The sequence below is a fragment of the Balaenoptera borealis genome, assembly GCF_965194805.1.
Source record: "Balaenoptera borealis genome assembly, chromosome: 15".
NCBI classification, from domain to species: Eukaryota; Metazoa; Chordata; class Mammalia; order Artiodactyla; family Balaenopteridae; genus Balaenoptera; species Balaenoptera borealis.
In genome coordinates, this window is record NC_138871.1 from 85,739,445 (window position 1) to 85,760,841 (window position 21,397).

The window sequence follows — 21,397 nt, forward strand, 5'->3', positions numbered from 1 at the left end:
CACTGTTTGACTATTATGGTTAATGCTATCTGAGCACTCTTGCATAGATTTTAGTGTGGCCATGTGTTTTCATTTATCCTTTATTTTCATGTGATTCTTTTCTAGGAGCCAAATGTTCTGGAGACCCCTCATGGATGACACTGAGTAAACTGTGTCTGCTTGGGCTCAGGTTTCTCGCCTATAAAACAGATCTGGGAAGAACAGCAGATCTGTGTGTGTGTGTGTGTGAGCACACATGTATATGTCTTTCTCTGTGTGGGCTGGAGCGAGGGTGAGGAGGGGTGCTAATCAGGAAACAGGCCAGAGGGTGGCTGGTGAGACACTCAGAACAGGAAGACATTCTTGGTGGAGGAGAGAGGGATCGCTCAATGACCCCATCCTCTCTCCTGTCTCAGCGCCCCTCTGCTGAGCTGGAAGAAGATGCAGGTGAGAAGGGTTTAAGGCACTTTGAGCTCCGACGTCGGATCGGCACAGTTTGACTTGGAGAGAGAATGTGGAATCAGGCCTTCACTGAGTCATCCGCAAGGGGTACCTTCCTGTCACCCACTGCCCCTTTCCCTCAGGATCCTGGCAGGGCCCCCGAGTCTATAAAATGCAGAGCTTCTATCAGAGCTCTTGCCAGGGGGCTGAGAGGATGCACTGCTTCATCTTTCTCTGCCCACCATCTTGTTTCAGGATGACAGACGGCTCTGGCTCCCTTAGGTGTGATCCTAATCTGGCCAAAATCATTCAGATTCTTCACACACAGCTTGGCAGAGTGAAAAGAGGATAAGCAGTGATTGGACAAACTTGATTCCCGCTCTGGGTCGGTCACGCACCAGGTGCACAGCCTTCGGCAGGTCTCTCACCCTCTCTGGGCCTCATCCTCTTTATGTGAAGAAGAGGAGGAGGATTCTTGCTCTGTAGGGTCGCTGAGAGCATCAGATGATGAACACTAGGTGCCTGGAAATAGTAAACAGTCAACACCAACAGCCTGTGGTAGAACAATGCTGGCTGCTCTGTTAAAACACTGTTCTATTTAAGATGGGTAACCAACAAGGACCTGCTGTAGAGCACAGGGAACTCTGCTCACTATTGCGTAACAACCTAAATGGGAAAAGAATTTGAAAAAGAATAGATACGTATACATATAACTGAATCACTTTGCTGTACACCTGAAATTAACACAGCATTGTTAATCAACTATACTCCAATATAAAATAAAAAGTTAAAAAAATAAACAAAACAAAACAAAAACACACCTGACACTGGTAGGTCTCATGTGACCTGGGGGCAGAAGGTGGAGGGCAGGGAGATTTCATCTGCTTCTCGGTGGGATGCATTTTTCCCCACAGATGACCCTTCTACTACATCTCCATAAACTCATGGATTTCCGAGGGATTCGGAATTTTTCCTTGGTGAACTTTAGCAAGTTTTACTCCATGTCTGAGTTACATTCAGTATTTTACAAATATTTACCCACCTAACCAGTGCATGCCAGTCTATCTTCTAGGCTTACCTCTCTGATGGGTGTAGATTAGGGAAAGTATTTGAACGATGTATAAGACATGGGTACTCTTCACAAATAGATCAGAGACTCGGGGGTGGAGGGAAGCTGGCTCAGGGGACCCCGGACGTGGGTTTTACTTCTGGTGTTGCTGCTGCCTCACTGTGTGACCTTAGGAAAGTCACTCAACCTTTGATTGGTGGATTCCTTTCACAAGGGAGTTGAATTAAGCGGTTTTTAGGACCCCTCACCAGGCCTGACTCTCTAGAAGAATCCTCCCATGTGCCCTCATTCCTTAGTGGGTGGGGACGTGGCCTGGGAAACGGGACAGTAGTGCAGTCTGGCCTTCCTGGTTTCAGTCTTAATCACCACACATCTACACTTTCCTAGTGTGGATGACTTTCTGTTGGAACCAGAAGGGTGAGATGTGTTACAGCAGGACCTGGGCTGAGGGTGGGGCAGCATCAAGGAACTGGGCAGGGCACAGGTGGCTTCATCACCTCGTTTGCTTTTAGTTTTTATTACGGAAATTTCCAACATACGCAAAGGTAGGGAGAACAGTGTAATGACCTCTTATCACCCCAGTTCACCAGGTAGTATAGTAATATTTTCCCACCTTGTTTCATTTATCCTCCTTCTCCAATGTAATTTTTTTATTGAGGTAAACATTGGTTTATAGCATTATGTAAGTTTCATGTGCACAACACCGTATTTCCACTTCTATTTACCCTATAGATGTAATTTTCACCACTGAAAATGTAGTTTCCATCCGTCACCACACAGTTGATTCTCTCCACCCATTTCCCCCCTCCTGCTTCCCCTCTGGTGACCACCACTCTGCTCTCTGTATCAATATGTTTCTTTTCGTTTGCTTTGTTCATTTATTTTGTTTTTTTTTTTGTGTGTGTGTGTATTTCTTTGTTTTCCATATTCCACATATGAGTGAAATCATACGGTATTTGTCTTTCTCTAATTTTATTTTGCATAACACCCTCAAGGCCCATTCATGTTGCAAATGGCAAGACTTCATCTTTTTTACGGCTGAGTAATATTCCACTGCGTATATGCGAGTGTGTGTGTATGTGTGCACGCGCGTGTGTGTATCACATATTCTTTATTCAGTCATCCATCAAAGGGCACTTAAGTTGTTTCCATATCTTGGCTGCTGTAAATAATGCTGCTATGAACGTAGGGGTGCATGTATCTTTTCGAATTAGTGTTTCTGTTTTCTTTGGATAAATACCCAGAAGTGGGATGGCTGGATCAGATGATAGTTCTGTTCTTAATTTTTTGAGGAACCTCCATGCTGTTCTCCATAGTGGCTGCACCAATTTACATTTTCACCAACAGTGCACAAGGGTTCCCTCTTCTCCACATCTTCACTAATACTTGTAATTTCTTGTCTTTTTGATAACAGTCATTCTAACAGGCATGAGGTGATATCTCACTATGGTTTTGGTTTGCATTTTCTTAGTAATTAGTGATGTTGCACATCTTTCCATATGCCTGCTGGCCATCTATATGTCTTTGGAAAAATGTCTATTCAGCTCCTCTACCCATTTTTAAATCAGGCTTTTTTTGTTGTTGAGTTGTATGAGTTCTTTATATATTTTAGATATTAACCCCTTATTGGATATATCATTTGCAAATATTTTCTCCCATTCGGTAAACACTCTTTTTTTTTTTTGGCTGCGTTGGGCCTTCGTTGCTGCGAGTGAACTTTTTCTATAGTTGCAGCGCGTGGGCTTCTCATTGAGAACAAGAGCACTGGCTCTAGGTGCACAGGCTTCAGTAGTTGTGGCTCGTGGGCTCAGTAGTTGTGGCTCACAGGCTCTAGAGCGCAGGCTCAGTAGTTGTGGCACACGGGCTTAGTTGCTCTCTGGCATGTGGGATCTTCCCGGACCAGGGCTTGAACCTGTGTCCCCTGCATTGGCAGGCGGATTCTTTTTTTTTTTTAAACTTTGGGTTTGTTTATTTATTTATTTATTTATTTATGGCTGTGTTGGGTCTTCGTTTCTGTGCGAGGGCTTTCTCTACTTGCGGCAAGTGGGGGCCACTCTTCATCGCGGTGCGCGGGCCTCTCATTATTGCGGCCTCTCTTGTTGCAGAGCACAGGCTCCAGACGCGCAGGCTCAGTAATTGTGGCCCACGGGCCTAGTTGCTCCGTGGCATGTGGGATCTTCCCAGACCAGGGCTCGAACCCATGTCCCCTGCATTGGTAGGCAGACTCTCAACCACTGCGCCACCAGGGAAGCCCAAACACACTTTTTCCTAATACACTTTTTAATTTTTATTTTAAGGCAAATCTCAGGCATCTTCTTAGTTCACCTGTAAGTAATTCAGGATGTATTTCTAACTGACACACATAACTGTACATCATGTAACTCTAATGCCATTATTGCACCTAACAAATTTAACTATAGCATCTACTGCCCAGTCTACATTCAAATTTCATGCATTTTAGAGACTGTCCACATTGTGAAGGGTAGGTTGGACTCTCCAAGTGTTCTTCCATTCATTCAACTGACAGGATGAAGTCTTTAGCCTGCTCGGTCTTGATGGAGCTCATTGTTTCGTCGGGAAGACATCCAACTTCACAACTGTGAAACAGTGGGATAAATCATAGTTGAAACTGGCACAAGGCGTGACTGTGTCCCCAAGAGAGGCACAATCTGCAGGAGGACAGGAGGGACATGGAGGGCTTCATAAGGGGGGAGGGTCAGGAGTTCCCTGGTGGCCTAGTGGTTAGGATTCTGGGCTTTCACTGCCGTAGCCAGGGTTCAATCCTTGGTTGGGGAACTGAGATCCCCACAAGCTGAGCTGCATGGCCCAAAGAAAAGGGAGGGGTGGGGAGAATCATGGCTGAATTTTTAAGGATGTACAAGCTGCTGGCAGGCAGGTGACGGAGAAACAATGGAGCCAGAAAAAGAAGGTGTGGGGAACACGCGGCACTTCGGAAGCACCGGGCAACCTCTCTTTTACCAACATACGTACCAGCTACTCTTCTGGGCCCGTGAACTAAACAGACAAAAATCTCTAACCTAGCAGAGCCTATGTTATTTGTGGGGGAGGACTGACAGGAACCTAAGAAATAAATATATAAATAAATATATGCAATGTGTTAAAAAGAAGAGCTGTGGGAAAGAAAAACAGCGAAAATGAGGTAAAGGGGATTAGTTGTGCAGGCTTGGGATGGGTTGCCATGTGAAACAGGAAACAGGAAACTGGCCGGATGCCTCCGGCTCCCTTTTCCTTCCTTTGCACACACACGAAGGCCATGTTCCTCGGCCTTTTTTGCAGTTAGATCAAGGCAATTGGACTGCCTTCTGGCCAACAGAGGACAGTAGGTCATAACCCCCGAGTGACCGTCCATGTCCTTCCATGGCCGTGCAGGTGACACACCCTGGAGATGAGATGGCAGAGCTCAGGTCGCTGAGTCATTAGTTTGGAGCTCTATTTACAAACCCTGAACATGAAGCTGGGTTCACAGCGGAGGTGCCCTATCTGGGGTGCCCCTGTGACACCCCGCCCACTCTCTGACCCTCTTGCCCCCTTTTCTTCCCTGGTGTATCTTCTTCCAGGGCAGGACAGCAGCTGCCTGGGGCAACGAGGACAGGCTGAGGAAGGTTGGCTGCAGGCTTGCACCTGTGCCAGCTCAGAGGTGCCAAGCGGATCATCCCAGGATACCCACCCATCCTTAGCAGCCTGGTCTCGTCACTCAGCCACGTGGATGAACAGGTTTGGCCCCTGGGAGGTCACCCTGAGCCCAAGCTCTCCTGGAGGCTGCCAAAATAAATCCAAGCCACTGCTAATGTTATTTATAAGCTGTGGGATTAAAACAGGGGGGAAAAATCAATGAATTAAAATTAACCCTTTATCCAGACTGCAAGCATTTTGCTTCCCCAGAACCTAGTACAAATAGGTGACTGATTCTTCTGTTATAAAATGAGTTTGCCATTTTTACTGCAATGAAAAGTTTTCATTTGAAATAGGATTGATCCCAGTGGTTTTATTCTAAAAGATAAAGCCTAAAAGAATGCTGTTTATTCGCCAAGAAAAACCATCTCTTATTACCTGTGTCACACTGGTCAAGTTACCTTAGGAATCTGAGGCTCTGTTTCCGCGTTTGTAAAATGAGAAGAATAACGCTGCACTCACAGGGCTATTTTGAAGGTAAAATGCGATGACACACGCTGAGCACCTGATCCAGTGGCTGGGATTTGGTAAAATCTCAAGGAATATTCCCTCCCTTCTTTAGGGTAAGGTGATATATGAGGGTCCAAAAAGGCCTGTTGAAGGTGGAAGAAGAAATTAAGGTTTTGATGTAGTCACACAAAACAGAGCTGCAAATTTATAACCAAAAAGGATGGGGTGTGTTCTACAGACAGGTTTTAAGAGGGACGTATGGAAAGTGTATATAGATATATGTGTGTACACATACCCTTATGTAACAGGTACAGTCTGAATTAGGAATTGGAGTTCCTAGATTTCAGGCTCTTGCTGTCCTTTAACGTGATCCTTATCTTTTTCAAATATAAAATCAATTTAGTTAATCTGCTTCATCCGTCACTGCAGGGATGGAATGAGAAAACGCATGTGAAAGCACTTTGATCAGGGCAAATATGTGAAAAATATGAGGAGTTAGTATTGCATAGGTGTTTGAAAGTGGACACCTTTCAGAGGCATGGTGTGATAAGGTGTGTGTCGTGGGTTCTGGGTAAATGCCAAGCTGCAATAACCCGGAAAAGAATGCCACCCAGGTGTCTCTAAGAATTACGGAAACTCTAAGAATTACGGAATTTTTTGCCCTTTTCCAGGCAGGAGTAATATGGCCACGGCTGCTATGTGATGCCAGTGTTAAGTGTCCTGGTCACCCAGCAGGGATTCAGAAGCAAGTTCTTGTTTATTAAGCCTCACCAATCTTTCGAGGAGGGAAGTAAAAGGTGAACCCCCTCTTAAAACAGAGTAAAGCTATGAACTTGAGCAACACAGAAAAGGAAAAGAAAATTGAAACCAATTCATACCGTTCAAGTGCTTTCCAAAAATTTCATCAAGAATATGGTCAATGCCCTCTTCATGCCTCTATTATAATAACATTCTCCCTGTTTTGTCATTGTCGGCTTACAGGTCCCTGTCCCATTCACAAGACAGTGGGATCCAGGGGCTGGCCCTGGATCTTCTTCATTGCTGGTTCCCCAGGGTTTGGTGCAGAAAAGAGCTTAATAAATGTTTGTTGAAAATGAATGAGTACCCATGTTCAGTATTAATCAGTGTGAACATATTACTTTGAATTCTACTAGTTTTTCTTGTCAATCTTTCACATATACAGTTCAGATGTGGAAATAGTGCATTTGACTGATAATTGTCATTTTAATAATTTATTATGTTCCAGATAAATGTGCCATCATATGTCTTTCCATTCCTCTCCTATTGAGCATTTGTGGTATTCCCAGTTTTTCGCTCTTGTACATAGTTCTAAAGTGAACTTTCTTCTCCTCCCCCTCCCCTCTCCCCACCCTCCTCCCTCTCCTCCTCCTTCTTATTCTCTTCTTGCTTGTTTCTTTCCCCCGCTTTACAGTTATTTCTTGGGGATATATTACCCTATGTGGATTTATCCGGTCAAAATACGTACAAACGGCAGGAACATTCCACAGAAAGATCAATACAATATTTTCAGGGCCACCATGCAGAATGAGTTCAGCTTCTACCAATGTCCTAATTCTTTTTTTTTGTCCTAATATTTTATTATGAAAAGTTTCAAACATGCAGAGAAGCCAAAATAATTTTACAATGAGTACTCACCACCTAAATTCTACCCTTGATATATTTCACTGTAGTTGCTTTATCACATATCCACCAATCTAGCCATCCAATAATTTATCTCACTTTTTATATATTTCAAAGTAAATTGCAGACACCAGTTCACTTCCTCTCACATACTTCAGCATGCTCATCACTAACTAGAATTCAATATTTGTTTATAGTCTTCCCTTTTGAGGTAAATAAATGATATATATATATATAATGAAATGCACAGATCTTAAGGTACCTTTGCTGAGTTTTGACAAATGCATATGTAAATCCATATCATGATATAGAACATTCCCATAGTCCAGAAAATTGCCCCATGCCCCCTCCTAGTCAATCCCTGACCCCCTCCTCCAAAAGCAACCACTATTTTGATTTTTTCTAACACAGATCAGTTTTTTCTAGAGTTCCAGAATTCCATAAAAATGGAATCATCCAGTAGGAAGTCATTTGTGTAAGGCTTCTTTCACTCTGCATGATGATTTTGCTATTCATCCATATTCTTGCATGTATCAGTGTGTCATTCTTTTTATCGCTGGGAAGTATTCCATTGCATGAATATATCACAATTTGTTTATCCACTGATGGACACCTGGGCCCTTTCCAGGATTTGGAAATTAGGGATAAAGCCGCTATGAATATTCTTGTTCAAGTCCTTTTGTGAATTTGGATATCTTTTTGCTACTTCAATAGATATGTCATGTTACCTTTAAATTGTCATAATTTCCATTTCTTTAATTGCCAGTAATGGTGTGCATTTTTACCCTCTGATGATAATAATAATCCCATTTCTTGAATGCTCACAATAGTGACAGGCCCTCTAATTTATCCTTGTAAGTATCCTGCAAAGTAGGTATAATTATATCCATTTTACATGTGAAGGGACAGATGTGGGCTCATTAGGTAGTTGGAATGTGTGGACGCTGACTCATTACGGGTCCGAGACTCTCTCCAGGCCAGACCACGGCTCCTGGCGACCCTGAGTACCGGCTGGACACGTCTTTGCTCACTTCTGGGCGGAGCATCTAGACCTGTTCATTATGCAGTTCTACCAATTTTAATAATTTTGTTAATAATCTCTTCACAGGGACTTCCCTGGTGGCGCAGTGGTTTACAATCCGCCTGCCAATGCAGGGGACATGGGTTCGAGCCCTGGTCCGGGAAGATCCCACATGCCGCGGAGCAACTAAGCCCGTGCGCCACAACTACTGAGCCTGAGCTCTAGAGTCTGTGAGCCACAACTACTGAGCCCGCGTGCCAAAACTACTGAAGCTCGCGTGCCTAGAGCCCGTGCTCCGCAACAAGAGAAGCCACCGCCATGAGAAGTCCGCGCACAGCAACGAAGACCCAACACAGCCAAAAATAAATAAATAAAAAATAAATAAATAAAAACAAGTTCTTCACAGTAATTTTTTTTTTAAACAGGACCAGATTTTTATTTTTATTTATTTATTTTCCGTAGCTAATTTATTTATATATTTTTTAACATCTTTATTGGAGTATAATTGCTTTACAATGGTGTGTTAGTTTCTGCATTATAACAAAGTGAATCAGCTATACGTATACGTATATCCCCATATCCCCTCCCTCTTGCGTCTCCCTCCCACCTGCCCTATCCCACCCCTCTAGGTGGTCACAAAGCACCCAGCTGATCTCCCTGTGCTATGTGGCTGCTTCCCACTAGCTATCTATTTTACATTTGGTAGTGTATATATGTCCATGCCACTCTCTCACTTCCTCCCAGCTTACCGTTCCCCCTACCCATGTCCTCAAGTCCATTCTCTATGTCTGCATCTTTATTCCTGTCCTGCCCCTAGGTTCTTCAGAAACTTTTTTTTTCTCTTAGATTCCATATATATGTGTTAGCATAAGGTATTTGTTTTTCTCTTTCTGACTTACTTCACTCTGTATGACAGACTCTAGGTCCATCCACCTCACTACAAATAACTCAATTTCATTTCTTTTTATGGCTGAGTAATATTCCATTGTATATATGTACCACATCTTCTTTATCCAGTCATCTGTCGATGGACACTTAGGTTGCTTCCATGTCCTGGCTATTGTAAATAGTGTTGCAGCGAACATTGTGGTACATGACTATTTTTGAATTATGGTTTTCTCAGGGTGTATGCCCAGTAGTGGGATTGCTGGGTCGTGTGGTAGCTCTATTTTTAGTTTTTTAAGGAACCTCCATACTTTTCTCCATAGTGGCTGTATCAATTTACATTTCCACCAACAGCGCAAGAGGGTTCCCTTTTCTCCACACCCTCTCCAGAATTTATTGTTTGTAGATTTTTTGACGATGGCCATTCTGACCAGTGTGAGATGATATCTCATTGTAGTTTTGATTTGCATTTCTCTAATGATTAGTGATATTGAGCATCCTTTCATGTGTTGGTCGGCAATCTGTATATCTTCTTTGGAGAAATGTCTATTTAGGTCTTCTGCCCGTTTTTGGATTGGTTGTTTGTTTTTTTGTTATTGAGCTGCACGAGCTGCTTTTATATTTTGGAGATTAATCCTTTGTCAGTTGCTTCATTTGCTAATATTTTCTCCCATTCTGAGGGTTGTCTTTTCATCTTGTTTATGGTTTCCTTTGCTGTGCAAAAGCTTTTAAGTTTCATTAGGTCCCATTTGTTTAGTTTTGTTTTTATTTCCATTTCTCTAGGAGGTTGGTCAAAAAGGATCTTGCTGTGATTTATGTCATAGAGTGTTCTGCCTATGTTTTCCTCTAAGAGTTTGATAGTGTCTGGCCTTACATTTAGGTCTTTAATCCATTTTGAGTTTATTTTTGTGTATGGTGTTAGGGAGTGTTCTAATTTCATTCTCTTACATGTAGTTGTCCAGTTTTCCCAGCACCACTTATTGAAGAGGCTGTCTTTTCTCTATTGTATATTCTCCTTTATCAAAAATAAGGTGACCATATGTGTGTGGGCTTATCTCTGGGCTTTCTATCCTGTTCCATTGATCTATATTTCTGTTTTTGTGCCAGTACCATACTGTCTTGATTACTGTAGCTTTGTAGTATAGTCTGAAGTCCGGGAGCCTGATTCCTCCAGCTCTGTTTTTCTTTCTCAAGATTGCATTGGCTATTCGGGGTCTTTTGTGTTTCTATACAAATTGTGAATTTTTTTGTTCTAGTTCTGTGAAAAAATGCCATTGGTAGTTTGATAGGGATTGCACTGAATCTGCAGATTGCTTTGGGTAGTAGAGTCATTTTCACAATGTTGATTCTTCCCATCCAAGAACATGGTATATCTCTCCATCTGTTTGTATCATCTTTAATTTCTTTCATCAGTGTCTTATAGTTTTCTGCATACAGGTCTTTAGTCTCCTTAGGTAAGTTTATTCCTAGTTATTTTATTCTTTTTGTTGCAATGGTAAATGGGAGTGTTTCCTTAATTTCTCTTTCAGATTTTTCATCATTAGTGTATAGGAATGCAAGAGATTTCTGTGCATTCATTTTGTATCCTGCTACTTTACCAAATTCATTGATTAGCTCTAGGAGTTTTCTGGTAGCATCTTTAGGATTCTCTATGTATAGTATCATGTCGTCTGCAAACAATGACAGCTTTACTTCTTCTTTTCCGATTTGGATTCCTTTTATTTCCTTTTCTTCTCTGATTGCTGTGGCTAAAACTTCCAAAACTATGTTGAATAATAGTGGTGAGAGTGGACAACCTTGTCTTGTTCCCAATCTTAGAGGAAATGGTTTCAGTTTTTCACCATTGAGAATGATGTTGGCTGTGGGTTTGTCATACATGGCATTTATTATGTTGAGGTAAGTTCCCTCTATGCCTACTTTCTGGAGGGTTTTTATCATAAATGGGTGTTGAGTTTTGCTGAAAGCTTTCTCTGCATCTATTGAGATGATCATATGGTTTTTCTCCTTCAGTTTGTTAATATGATTTATCACATTGATTGATTTGCACATATTGAAGAATCCTTGCATTCCTGGGATGAACCCCACTTGATCATGGGGTATGATCCTTTTAATGTGCTGTTGGATTCTGTTTGCTAGTATTTTGTTGAGGATTTTTGCATGTATGTTCATCAGTGATATTGGCCTGTAGTTTTCTTTCTTTGTGACATCTTTGTCTGGTTTTGGTATCAGGGTGATGGTAGCCTCGTAGAATGAGTTTGGGAGTGTTCCTCCCTCTGCTATATTTTGGAAGAGTTTGAAAAGGATAGGTGTTAGCTCTTCTCTAGATGTTTGATAGAATTTGCCTGTGAAGCCATCTGGTCCTGGGCTTTTGTTTGTTGGAAGATTTGTAATGACAGTCTCAATTTCAGTGCTTGTGATTGGTCTGGTTATATTTTCTATTTCTTCCTGGTTCAGTCTCAGAAGGTTGTGCTTTTCTAAGAATTTGTCCGTTTCTTTCAGGTCGTCCATTTTATTGGCATATAGTTGTTTGTAGTAATCTCTCATGATCCTTTATATTTCTGCAGTGTCAGTTGTTACTTTTCCTTTTTCATTTCTAATTCTATTGATTTGAGTCTTCTCCCTTTTTTTCTTGATGAGTCTGGCTAATGGTTTATCAATTTTGTTTATCTTCTCAAAGAACCAGCTTTTGGTTTTATTGATCTTTGCTATTGTTTTTTCATTTATTTCTGATCTGATCTTTATGATTTCTTTGCTTCTGCTAACTTTGGGTTTTTTTTGTTCTTCTTTCTCTAATTGCTTTAGGTGTAAGTTTAGGTTGTTTATTTGAGATGTTTCTTGTTTCTTGAGGTAGGATTGTATTGCTATAAAATTCCCTCGTAGAACTGCTTTTGCTGCATCCCATAGGTTTTGGGTCATCATGTTTTCATTGTCATTTGTTTCTAGGTATTTTTTTATTTCCTCTTTGATTTCTTCAGTGATCTCTTGGTTATTAAGTAGTGTATTGTTTAGCCTTCATGTGTTTGTATTTTTTACAGATTTTTTCCCATAATCGATATGTAGTCTCATAGTATTGTGGTCAGAAAAGATACTTGATAAAATTTCAATTTTCTTAAATTTACCAAGGCTTGATTTGTTACCCAAGATACGATCTATCCTGGAAAATGTTCCATGAGCACTTGAGAAGAAAGTGTATTCTGTTGTTTTTGGATGGAATGTCCTATAAATATCAATTAAGTCCATCTTGTTTAATGTGTCATTTAAAGCTTGTGTTTCCTTATTTATTTTCATTTTGGATGATCTGTCCATTGGTGAAAGTGGGGTGTTAAAGTCCCCTACTATGATTGTGTTACTGTCAATTTCCCCTTTTATGGCTGTTAGCATTTGCCTTATGTATTGAGGTGCTCCTGTGTTGGGTGCATAAATATTTACAATTGTTATATCTTCTTCTTGGATTGATCCCTTGATCATTATGTAGTGTACTTCTTTGTCTCTTGTAATAGTCTTTATTTTAAAGTCTATTTTGTCTAATATGAGAATTGCTACTCCAGCTTTCTTTTGATTTCCATTTGCATGGAATACCTTTTTCCATCCCCTCACTTTCAGTCTGTATGTGTCCCTAGGTCTGAAGTGGGTCTCTTGTAGACAGCATATATACGGGTCTTGTTTTGGTATCCATTCAGCCAGCCTATCCCTTTTGGTTGGGGCATTTAGTCCATTTACATTTAAGGTAATTATCGATATGTATGTTCCTATTACCATTTTCTTAATTGTTTTGGGTTTGTTACTGTAGGTCTTTTCCTTCTCTTGTGTTTCCTGCCTAGAGTAGTTTCTTTAGCATTTGTTGTAAAGCTGGTTTGGTTGTGCTGAATTCTCTTAGCTTTTGCTAGTCTGTAAAGGTTTTAATTTCTCCGTCAAATCTGAATGAGATTCTTGCTGGAAAGAGTAACCTTGGTTGCAGGTTTTTCCCTTTCATCACTTTAAATATGTCCTGCCACTCCCTTCTGGCTTGCAGAGTTTCTGCTGAAAGATCAGCTGTTAGCCTTATGGGGATTCCCTTGTATGTTATTTGTTGTTTTTCCTTTGCTGCTTTTAATATATTTTCTTTATATTTAATTTTTGATAGTTTGATTACTATGTGTCTTAGTGTGTTTCTCCTTGGATTTATCCTGTATGGGACTCTCTGCACTTCCTGTACTTGACTGACTATTTCCTTTCCCATATTAGGGAAGTTTTCACTATAATCTTTTCAAATATTTTCTCAGTCCCTTTCTTTTTCTCTTCTTCTTCTGGGACCTCTGTAATTCGAATGTTGGTGAGTTAAATGTTGACCCAGAGGTCTCTAAGACTGTCCTCAATTCTTTTTACTCTTTTTTCTTTATTCTACTGCTCTGCAGTAGTTATTTCCACCATTTTATCTTCCAGGTCACTTATCCGTTCTTCTGCCTCGGTTATTCTGCTACTGATTCCTTCTAGAGAATTTTAATTTCATTTATTGTGTTGTTCATCACTGTTTGTTTGCTCTTTAGTTCTTCTAGGTCCTTGTTAAACGTTTCTTGTATTTTCTCCATTCTATTTCCAAGATTTTGGATCATCTTTACTATCATTACTCTGAATTCTTTTTCAGGTAGACTGCCTATTTCCTCTTCATTTGTTTGGTCTGGTGGGTTTTTACCTTGCTCATTTATCTGCTGTGTGTTTCTCTGTCTTCTCATTTTGCTTAACTTACTGTGTTTGGGGTCTCCTTTTCACAGGCTGTAGGTTCATAGTTCCCATTGTTTTTGGTGTCTGCCCCCAGTGGGTAAGGTTGGTTCAGTGGGTTTTGTAGGATTCCTGGTGGAGGGGACTAGTGCCTGTGTTCTGGTGGATGAGGCTGGATCTTGTCTTTCTGGTGGGCAGGACCACGTCTGGTGGTGTGTTTTGGGGTGTCTGTGACCTTATTATGATTTTAGGCAGCCTCTCTGCTAATGGGTGGGGTTGTGTTCCTGTCTTGCTAGTTGTTTGGCGTGGGTGTCCACCACTGGAGCTTGCTGGTCGTTGAGTGGAGCTGGGTCTTAACATTGAGATGGAGATCTCTGGGAGAGCTTTTGCTGTTTGATATTACGTGGAACCGGGAGGTCTCTGGTGGACCAATGTCCTGAACTCGGCTCTCCCACCTCAGAGTCACAGGCCTGACACCCGGCCGGACCACCAAGACCCTGTCAGCCACACAGCTCCTGTAGACATGGGAGATATCCATGAAAACTGAGAAACTCCCTGAAGTGTCACAGTAATATTGGTGACATAATTTTCCCATTCTGTTGTTTTCCTTTTAATATATATTTTGTAGAATTTTGTTGTACAAAGATTTATTTATTCAAACCCATCTATCTTGTCTGATGACAGACTCAATTTTTCAAGAGCTGGAAATTTACCTTTGCTCCACTGCTGGAATAAATGTTAGTTCTGTTTTCTTCTTTTTATGCTTTTTGTATTTAACCTTCTGACGTATTGGGAGCGTATTGCTGTATGTGGCAAGAGATACGAGTATGAGAAATGCCTGCTCAATAAATAAATCCAAAATGGAAATTCCATTGTATACATGGGAAATGGAAGCCAAAAGAATTAAGATTTGTTTCCTAATGTTGTATGGGAGAGCCAGTAGCTGAGCTCAGTTTTCATGCACTGTTTCATCTCTGAAGGAAGGGGCACTTCATACAGCACATGCTCCTTAGAATGGAGGCTCTTCAGGAGCAGTGCCGAGAAACTGCAGAGCATGTATTTGGTTTATGCTTCTTTTTCCACCTTCTTGAATTCTCTCCTGCTTCCTTTGAAGTTCAAAGTCTAGCAATTTCTAAAGTTAACAGGGAAACAACAAAACCTCAGAGCTGGAAGGGGCCTCACAATGTGACTCATTCTTCCATCCAAAAATGTGTGCTGAACTAGGTCTGGTGCTGGGGCTTCAGTAGAGAAAGATGAGTTATGCCACCTTGACCAAATCTATCGTGGGAAATAGACATATAGAGAAGCAAATATGATGTAATGTGAAAAGTATGGTGATGGACATTCATCCAGGGTTTAGGGCTGGTGACCACTGCATCTGGGGAGCCAGGAAGTGTGCCCCGGAGGCAGCAGAGCCTGAGCTGGGGCCTGGAGGATGAGGAGTAGGTGTGTAGGGAAGAGCCCCAGGAGGGGCACAGCCCAGAACCGGCAAGGAGAGGGAGTGGGCAGTTAGGACGAGGAGCTCTGCTTAGGAGGAAGAAGGGAGCAGGGAGAGTGGGAAGACCCCTGGGGACCTCTATGTGTCATGCAGAAGCTCGAAGTTTCTCCTTGAGGGAAGTGGGCATGAGAGTGGTGTGGCCAGAGCCTGGGCTGTAGAAGCAACACTCTGGCTACAGAGGAGGATGAATTTGGGAGGATACAGAGATGAGGAGGTCAATTCCACAGAAGAGCTAGAGATGGGTAGTGGTAGGACTGGAGAGAAGAAATAGGTGGGAAGGAAAATCAGCAGGACTCAGTGACCGATTCAGTCACGGGGGGAAGTTAGGGGGAGGCAGGAATCAAGAGTGAATTCCAGTTTGGATGGGATGATGGCAGTGTCCACTGAGTGAGGAAATAGGAGGCACAACTTTTGTGGGGAGAAGACTAGTGTGAGCTCGAGGTGACTGCAAGTAGCTCAGGTGGTGACAACTAACAGGAAGTTGATGTTACAAGGTGCATCTCACCTGCAGACATAGATTGGAGAGGCCTGAGCAAATGTTTGGTGCCTGAATCAACTCACTGTTGAATTATCCAAGGAGGGTGAGTAGAGGGGAAGAAGAGTGGGCCAAAGACAGACTCTGCAACATTTAGGGGCAAATAAAAGAAGGAGTCCAAGAAGAAACAGTCCAAGAGGTAAGAGGGAAGCCAAGACAGACCGTGGAAACCAGTGGACCAGCGAGTTTCAAGAAGAGAGTTACAAGAGAGCTCCAGGTAGAGATGGCTGGAAGGATAAGGAATGAAAGTGATGTTCTGTTCTGTTTGGCAATTAAAGGCCCTGGAGAACGTAGATCTGTTTCAGGGAGTTGGGAGAGGGTGGTGGAGTAAAATCCAGATTGCAAGTCCTCGGGTAACGAGGGAGGGACCCGAGGTGGAGAGCGGGAATGCAGGCTTTTCTTTTAAGAGGAAAAGGGGAGGAGAGATTGGATGGTGACTGACGGTTAAGGGAAGTTCTCTTTCTCAAGTTGGTGGAGACCTGAGTACGCGTGAAGGCTGAGGAGGGGAAGGAGTCCGTCAGAGAGAAGGAAGGTCCAGGGTAGAAGGTGGAGGGACAGGCCAGGCCGGTGGGGGAGGACCAGGAAGAGGACGTGGTCAAGGGCAGAGGAGGGCTGGCCTTGGAGCTGAGCTGGGACCCACCCCGACCGCAGGGCAGGGAGGAGGTGGGGCTGGTCGGGGCGGAGGGGTGCAGAGCGTCGGGGGGATCTTGCCGCTCGCTGGAAGGCAGAGTCGTCTGCGGAAGGCCGCTCAGGCTGCAGAACTTGCCAGAGGCCTGGGGGTTGGGGGGGGTGGGTGGAGGTCTGGGGCGGGGCTCTGGGGGGAGTTACAGTAAGACCTCCCGGGCCGGGAGTGTGGCCTGAGCTGGGCGGCCGGTCACTGGTAGCCCAAGGCCCCACCTTCTCCCACCAGGCCAGCGTTCTAGAGCCTGGGTGGAGCCTGAGACCTGGTGGTCTGCTCCAGTCCTAGAACACGCAAGGTGTTCTAGTGAGAGGCCCGTCAAGGCAGAGGTCCCAATTAGAAAGGAGCAAACTGCTGCGACAGAAGGTGAATCCGCATTTTCACACCCTGGGTGACGAGTGCTGGACGAAGCCACCAGCCTCTCCTGCTCACACCAGCCTTCCTTCTCCTCTGGGGGCCACAGGTGTCCGGTGCTCTGGTTCCGGAACCCAAGGGCAAGGTCGGGGCCTCGAGGCTCTGGGCGAGGCCTGACACCTGACTGCCCACCTGAGGCCTGGAGAGAGCTGGAAACCCCCTGCGTTCAGGTCACCCTTAGGTCACCCTCTGCATCAGCACGTCGGGTTCCTATATTGTCCACACTGTACACCAGACTCCTTCCTTCTTCTCATGCCACTACCCCTTCCTTGGATTCTCTGCCACGTAAAAAAAATTCTCATGGACCTCAGGCACACAAAATTGCCTAAATTATAATCTTTGGTGCATGATAATATTTTTATTATTGGTCCATGCATGGCCCTACTACCTACCTACCTATCTGCCTACCTACGTTATAGATCACATTTAAAAGTAATAAACACCTGTGAAACCACTGCCCAACCTGAAACCCAGAGCCCTAACGATGGTGAACACCCAGCTGTGTGATTCATCCCATCACACCCCCCTTTCCTTCCCTTCTCCGAAGTAACCACCATCCTGAATCCTAGGTGCCTTCTTTTCTTATTTTCCTTCTTATACCCTCTCATGTCATCAATAGGTATTTATCTCTTCCATACATATTTCTAAAATGTGTCTTTAAAATTTTAATTGTCTTTACCTTCTTTAACAATGTCATGCTGCATGTAATATTTTAGGACTCATTTTTCTCACTCAATATTAAGTTGATAAGCGTCATCCATTGTTATGTGTCACTGTGGTCTATTTATTTTGACTGCTGTCTGTTATTCAGTGGATGGTGTGAGTGTATCTCAGTCCGTTTAGCCAGTCTTCTTTGATGAGCGTTTGAACAGTCCTGCTATGAACATTTTTGTTGATGCATTTTCTTGGAAATAAACCTGGATGTGGAATTGCTGGGTCACAGTGTATGTAACTGTTCCGCTGGGGTTTGCTCAACTGTTTTCCAAGGATCTGTGGATCCACATCTTCTCCAGCACTTGGCAGTGCCATAATTTGTGCCTGAATAGGAGTGTATTAGGGGTCTCCAGAGAAACAGAACCCACAGGATGAATAGATAGATAGATATAAGAGGACATTTTTTTTTTTTAATAATCAGACACTTCTCTTGTCTGACTTTTAAATTTTATTTTTTATTAATTATTTTTTAAAAAGTATTTATTTATTTATTTATTTATGACTGTGTTGGGTCTTCGTTTCTGTGCGAGGGCCTCCTCCAGCCGCGGCAAGCGGGGGCCACTCTTCATCGCGGTGCGCGGGCCTCTCACCATCGCGGCCTCTCCCGTTGCGGAGCACAGGCTCCAGACGCGCAGGCTCAGTAGTTGTGGCTCACAGGCCCAGCTGCTCCGCGGCACGCGGGATCCTCCCAGACCAGGGCTCGAACCCGTGTCCCCTGAATTGGCAGGCAGACTCTGAACCACTGCGCCACCAGGGAAGCCCCAAGAGGACATTTTTTATAGGAAGTGGCTCACGTGAGTATGGAGGCTGAGAACTAAGTCCTGACACCTGCTCTCTGTAAGATGAAGAACCAGGAAACCAGTGGTGTAATTCAGTCCACGTCTGAAGGCCTGAGAACCACGAGAGCTGAAGACATAAGTCTCAGCCCAAAGGCCCAAGAACCTGGGCCCTTTGGTGGTGGGAGTCCCAGCTCAAGTCTGAAGGCCCAGGAGCACCAACATCCGAGGGCAGGAGAGATGGATGTCCCAGCTCAAGCATCAGCAGGCTGGACGCTGCCACCCCCTTCGGGGAGGGCCATCTTTACTCAGTCTACTGATTCAAATGCTAATCTTTTCCAGAAACAGAGCCCCAGACACACCCAGGAATAATGCTTTACCGGTTACTGGGGCATCCCTCAGCTCTGTCAGGCTGACGTGGCAGGTAAAACACACCTCTCTGCACCCTGTTCCACTTCCTGCTCGCCTCCCCTTCCAGGCCCAGCTCATGAATGACTCCACCCGGGAGCCCTCCTCCACCAGCACGTGTGTCCCGACAGCGGTTCTGGCTGCCACGTAACTGTCCCGTGTCTCCTGCCACCTCCCCTCCAGGTTCTTGACTCCTTGACAGCAGGGGACATAGGTGTCTTTCTAATTCCCCCATCACTGCAGAGGTCACATCCTCCAATTCGTTATTGCTGTTTGAATAAAGCAGAATTCTTGCTTATGCAGATCAAGGAAGTCAGATGCCATCTACGAGGGAGGTGGCAGTGTCTGGAGGGACGGGGACTAGGAAGCCGCCTGGGCTCCTGATGGCAGGCTGCAGTCGGCCAAGGGAGACCTTAATCAGCCACCCTCCCAGGCCCGGCAACAGGGGCGGGAGCCGTGTGACTTCTCCCAGCGGCTGGGCCGAGGCCCTGAGGGCTGGGCACGTCACATCACGAGGCAGGAGCTGATGTTTGGCCCGGAGGCGCTGACTTCACCTTCTCTCCGGAGGGGAGCCCGTGCCCCTGGGAAACTCTGCGCCAAGGGCGTGGGCGGAGCATCTGCTTTCATCTGTAGTTCCAGGCACAGGGTCTGTGCCGCCCCATGTGCCAGGCACCACAGGCTGGGCGGAGGTGGACCGCGGGTGAGGGCCGGGCAAGGTTGGGAGGGGCACCTGCCTGCTGAGGGCTTTGTCCTTCAGAAGAAAGCCGGCGGCTCGCGGTGAGCACGGCCTCGGCCTGGAGGCCTGGAGGTCAGACACGCCATCATCACACCTGCCCCTCTGGAGCTCGCTGGCGGGTCTTCGGTCAAGTGCCTCTTCCTTCCTCTGGGGGCCAAGGTAGCCACTTCCCTGTGGCCTCGGCACAACAGTCGGGGGCAGGGAGGGCACTGTTCCCGGTTTTCTTCTTCTAAACCCACAGTCTTATGCGTATATCGTTACTGGGGTTCCGTCCGGGCCTTTGTTTTTCCTGTCTTCTCGCTACAGCCCAGGGAAGCCCGAAGAAGACCCCCCACTAACTCTTGCTCCAGGGTACTGCTATTCGTAGAAACGGCCGTCCCTCTCGTTCTCCTGGGCGGTAGCATTTTCAGAGTGTGTTCTAGCCATTCTCCCGTCTGACCTTCCCAATGCTTGCTCAACACAAGTTCCCTTATGGCTTCCCAGCTTGTGCCATTTCTTTCTGAGGCCATTTCTGCCACCTCCGACACTTCCTCCTTGCGGGGCCGTCCCTCTGCCTGTAAGGAAGGTGGGCATCAGAAAGCCTTCCAGCTACCTTCCCTGCAGTCAGAGGGGAGCTCACACCCCAACCCCGACTTGTCAGGCGCACGGGGATCCCTGTCACAGGATCACCTTGACTCAGCGGGGTCAGTCCAGTCCGGGCTCTCCTTCATTCTTCCATTCACTGAACACACATTTCGGAGGAATTAGAGGGTGCGTGCGAGGTGCTGTGTGAGAAACGCTGAGGATACAGAGGGAGATGCACAACCGTGCCCTCGACCTGCTTGCAAACCCTGGAGGTGAGACATCCAGGGTTACAGTGGATGCCATGAAGGGTGTGAGTCAATCACCTCCGAGCCCAACGCGTGCCCACTGGAGGGGGATGGCTCTGCACCTGCTGCCGACCGCCATGCTCGCCTGTGAAGGGGCACATCTGTCACACGCCCGCCGTGCGCCTGGCAGGCGCTTCACACCCATAACTGCGCTCAGTTCTCCCAATACCCTCTGAGGCCACCCATGTCACTCCCATGAACAGATGAGGAGACTGGAGCTCTCGCTTCGTTCCCACAGCAAATGGCAGAGTCGGGAATCAAATCCACTAACGTTTGGCTTCTAAACGCAAGTTCTTTCCGCTCTTGGGGGCTGCCTCCCAGGGCTGTTGTGAGGATTCAATGAGATTTTTAATGCAAAATACCCGGGACAGAGCCTGGGTGCCAGCAGGCTCCTGATAAGGAGGAGCTCCTGTGGTTCCCTCACCTGCCATCTCCTCTCCACACATCTCATCCCGGCGTCATCCTCTCAGATGGAACACACGGGCACATTTCCCCCTTGTAATAATTAATACGTGTGCCAGCGTGTTTATGCAAAATCGCTTACACTGTGCCTTTCATCTCTAAGGACCCAATCATGTTTGGCAAGCAGGCTCCCAGATGCGAGGATGGTTCTTTCAGGCAGACAATGGGGAGGAGATTATCCAGGAAATTCTGACAAAGAAAGCAATTACTCTGTTCTGACGCATGTGGGCTTCTCGTGCCAAAACCAAGCCTTTCGCCTGAATTACCTGCGTGATGGGTCTGTATAGACCTAGACACAGCTGGTTTTTTCCTAATGGTTCCGAGTGAGTCTCCCTGAGTCTTCACATCCTTGGCCACAGGAGAGCAGGGCTCAGAGGCTGGGGACGGGGGTGGGCAGGCAGCACCGGGACGCCCACCGTGCTCCCAGTT

The 21,397-nt window shown here is 45.1% G+C and overlaps 1 protein-coding gene across 3 annotated transcripts in view; it reads left to right on the forward strand.

The window, feature by feature from the left end:
- LOC309612191 (uncharacterized protein) overlaps positions 1 to 21,397 on the forward strand; it is a gene marked incomplete at its 5' end in the record, with an annotated part of 90,525 nt that overhangs the window by 61,798 nt on the left and 7,330 nt on the right. Inside the window, one exon of one of the 3 annotated variants that reach the window (XR_014235036.1) lies at positions 5,068 to 5,224. The exons of 1 other annotated variant lie outside the window; for it this stretch is intronic. Of the gene's footprint in view, positions 1 to 5,067; positions 5,225 to 8,381; positions 8,681 to 21,397 lie in introns of those variants that run through there. One more of the 3 variants, XR_014235037.1, reaches the window with a different exon arrangement.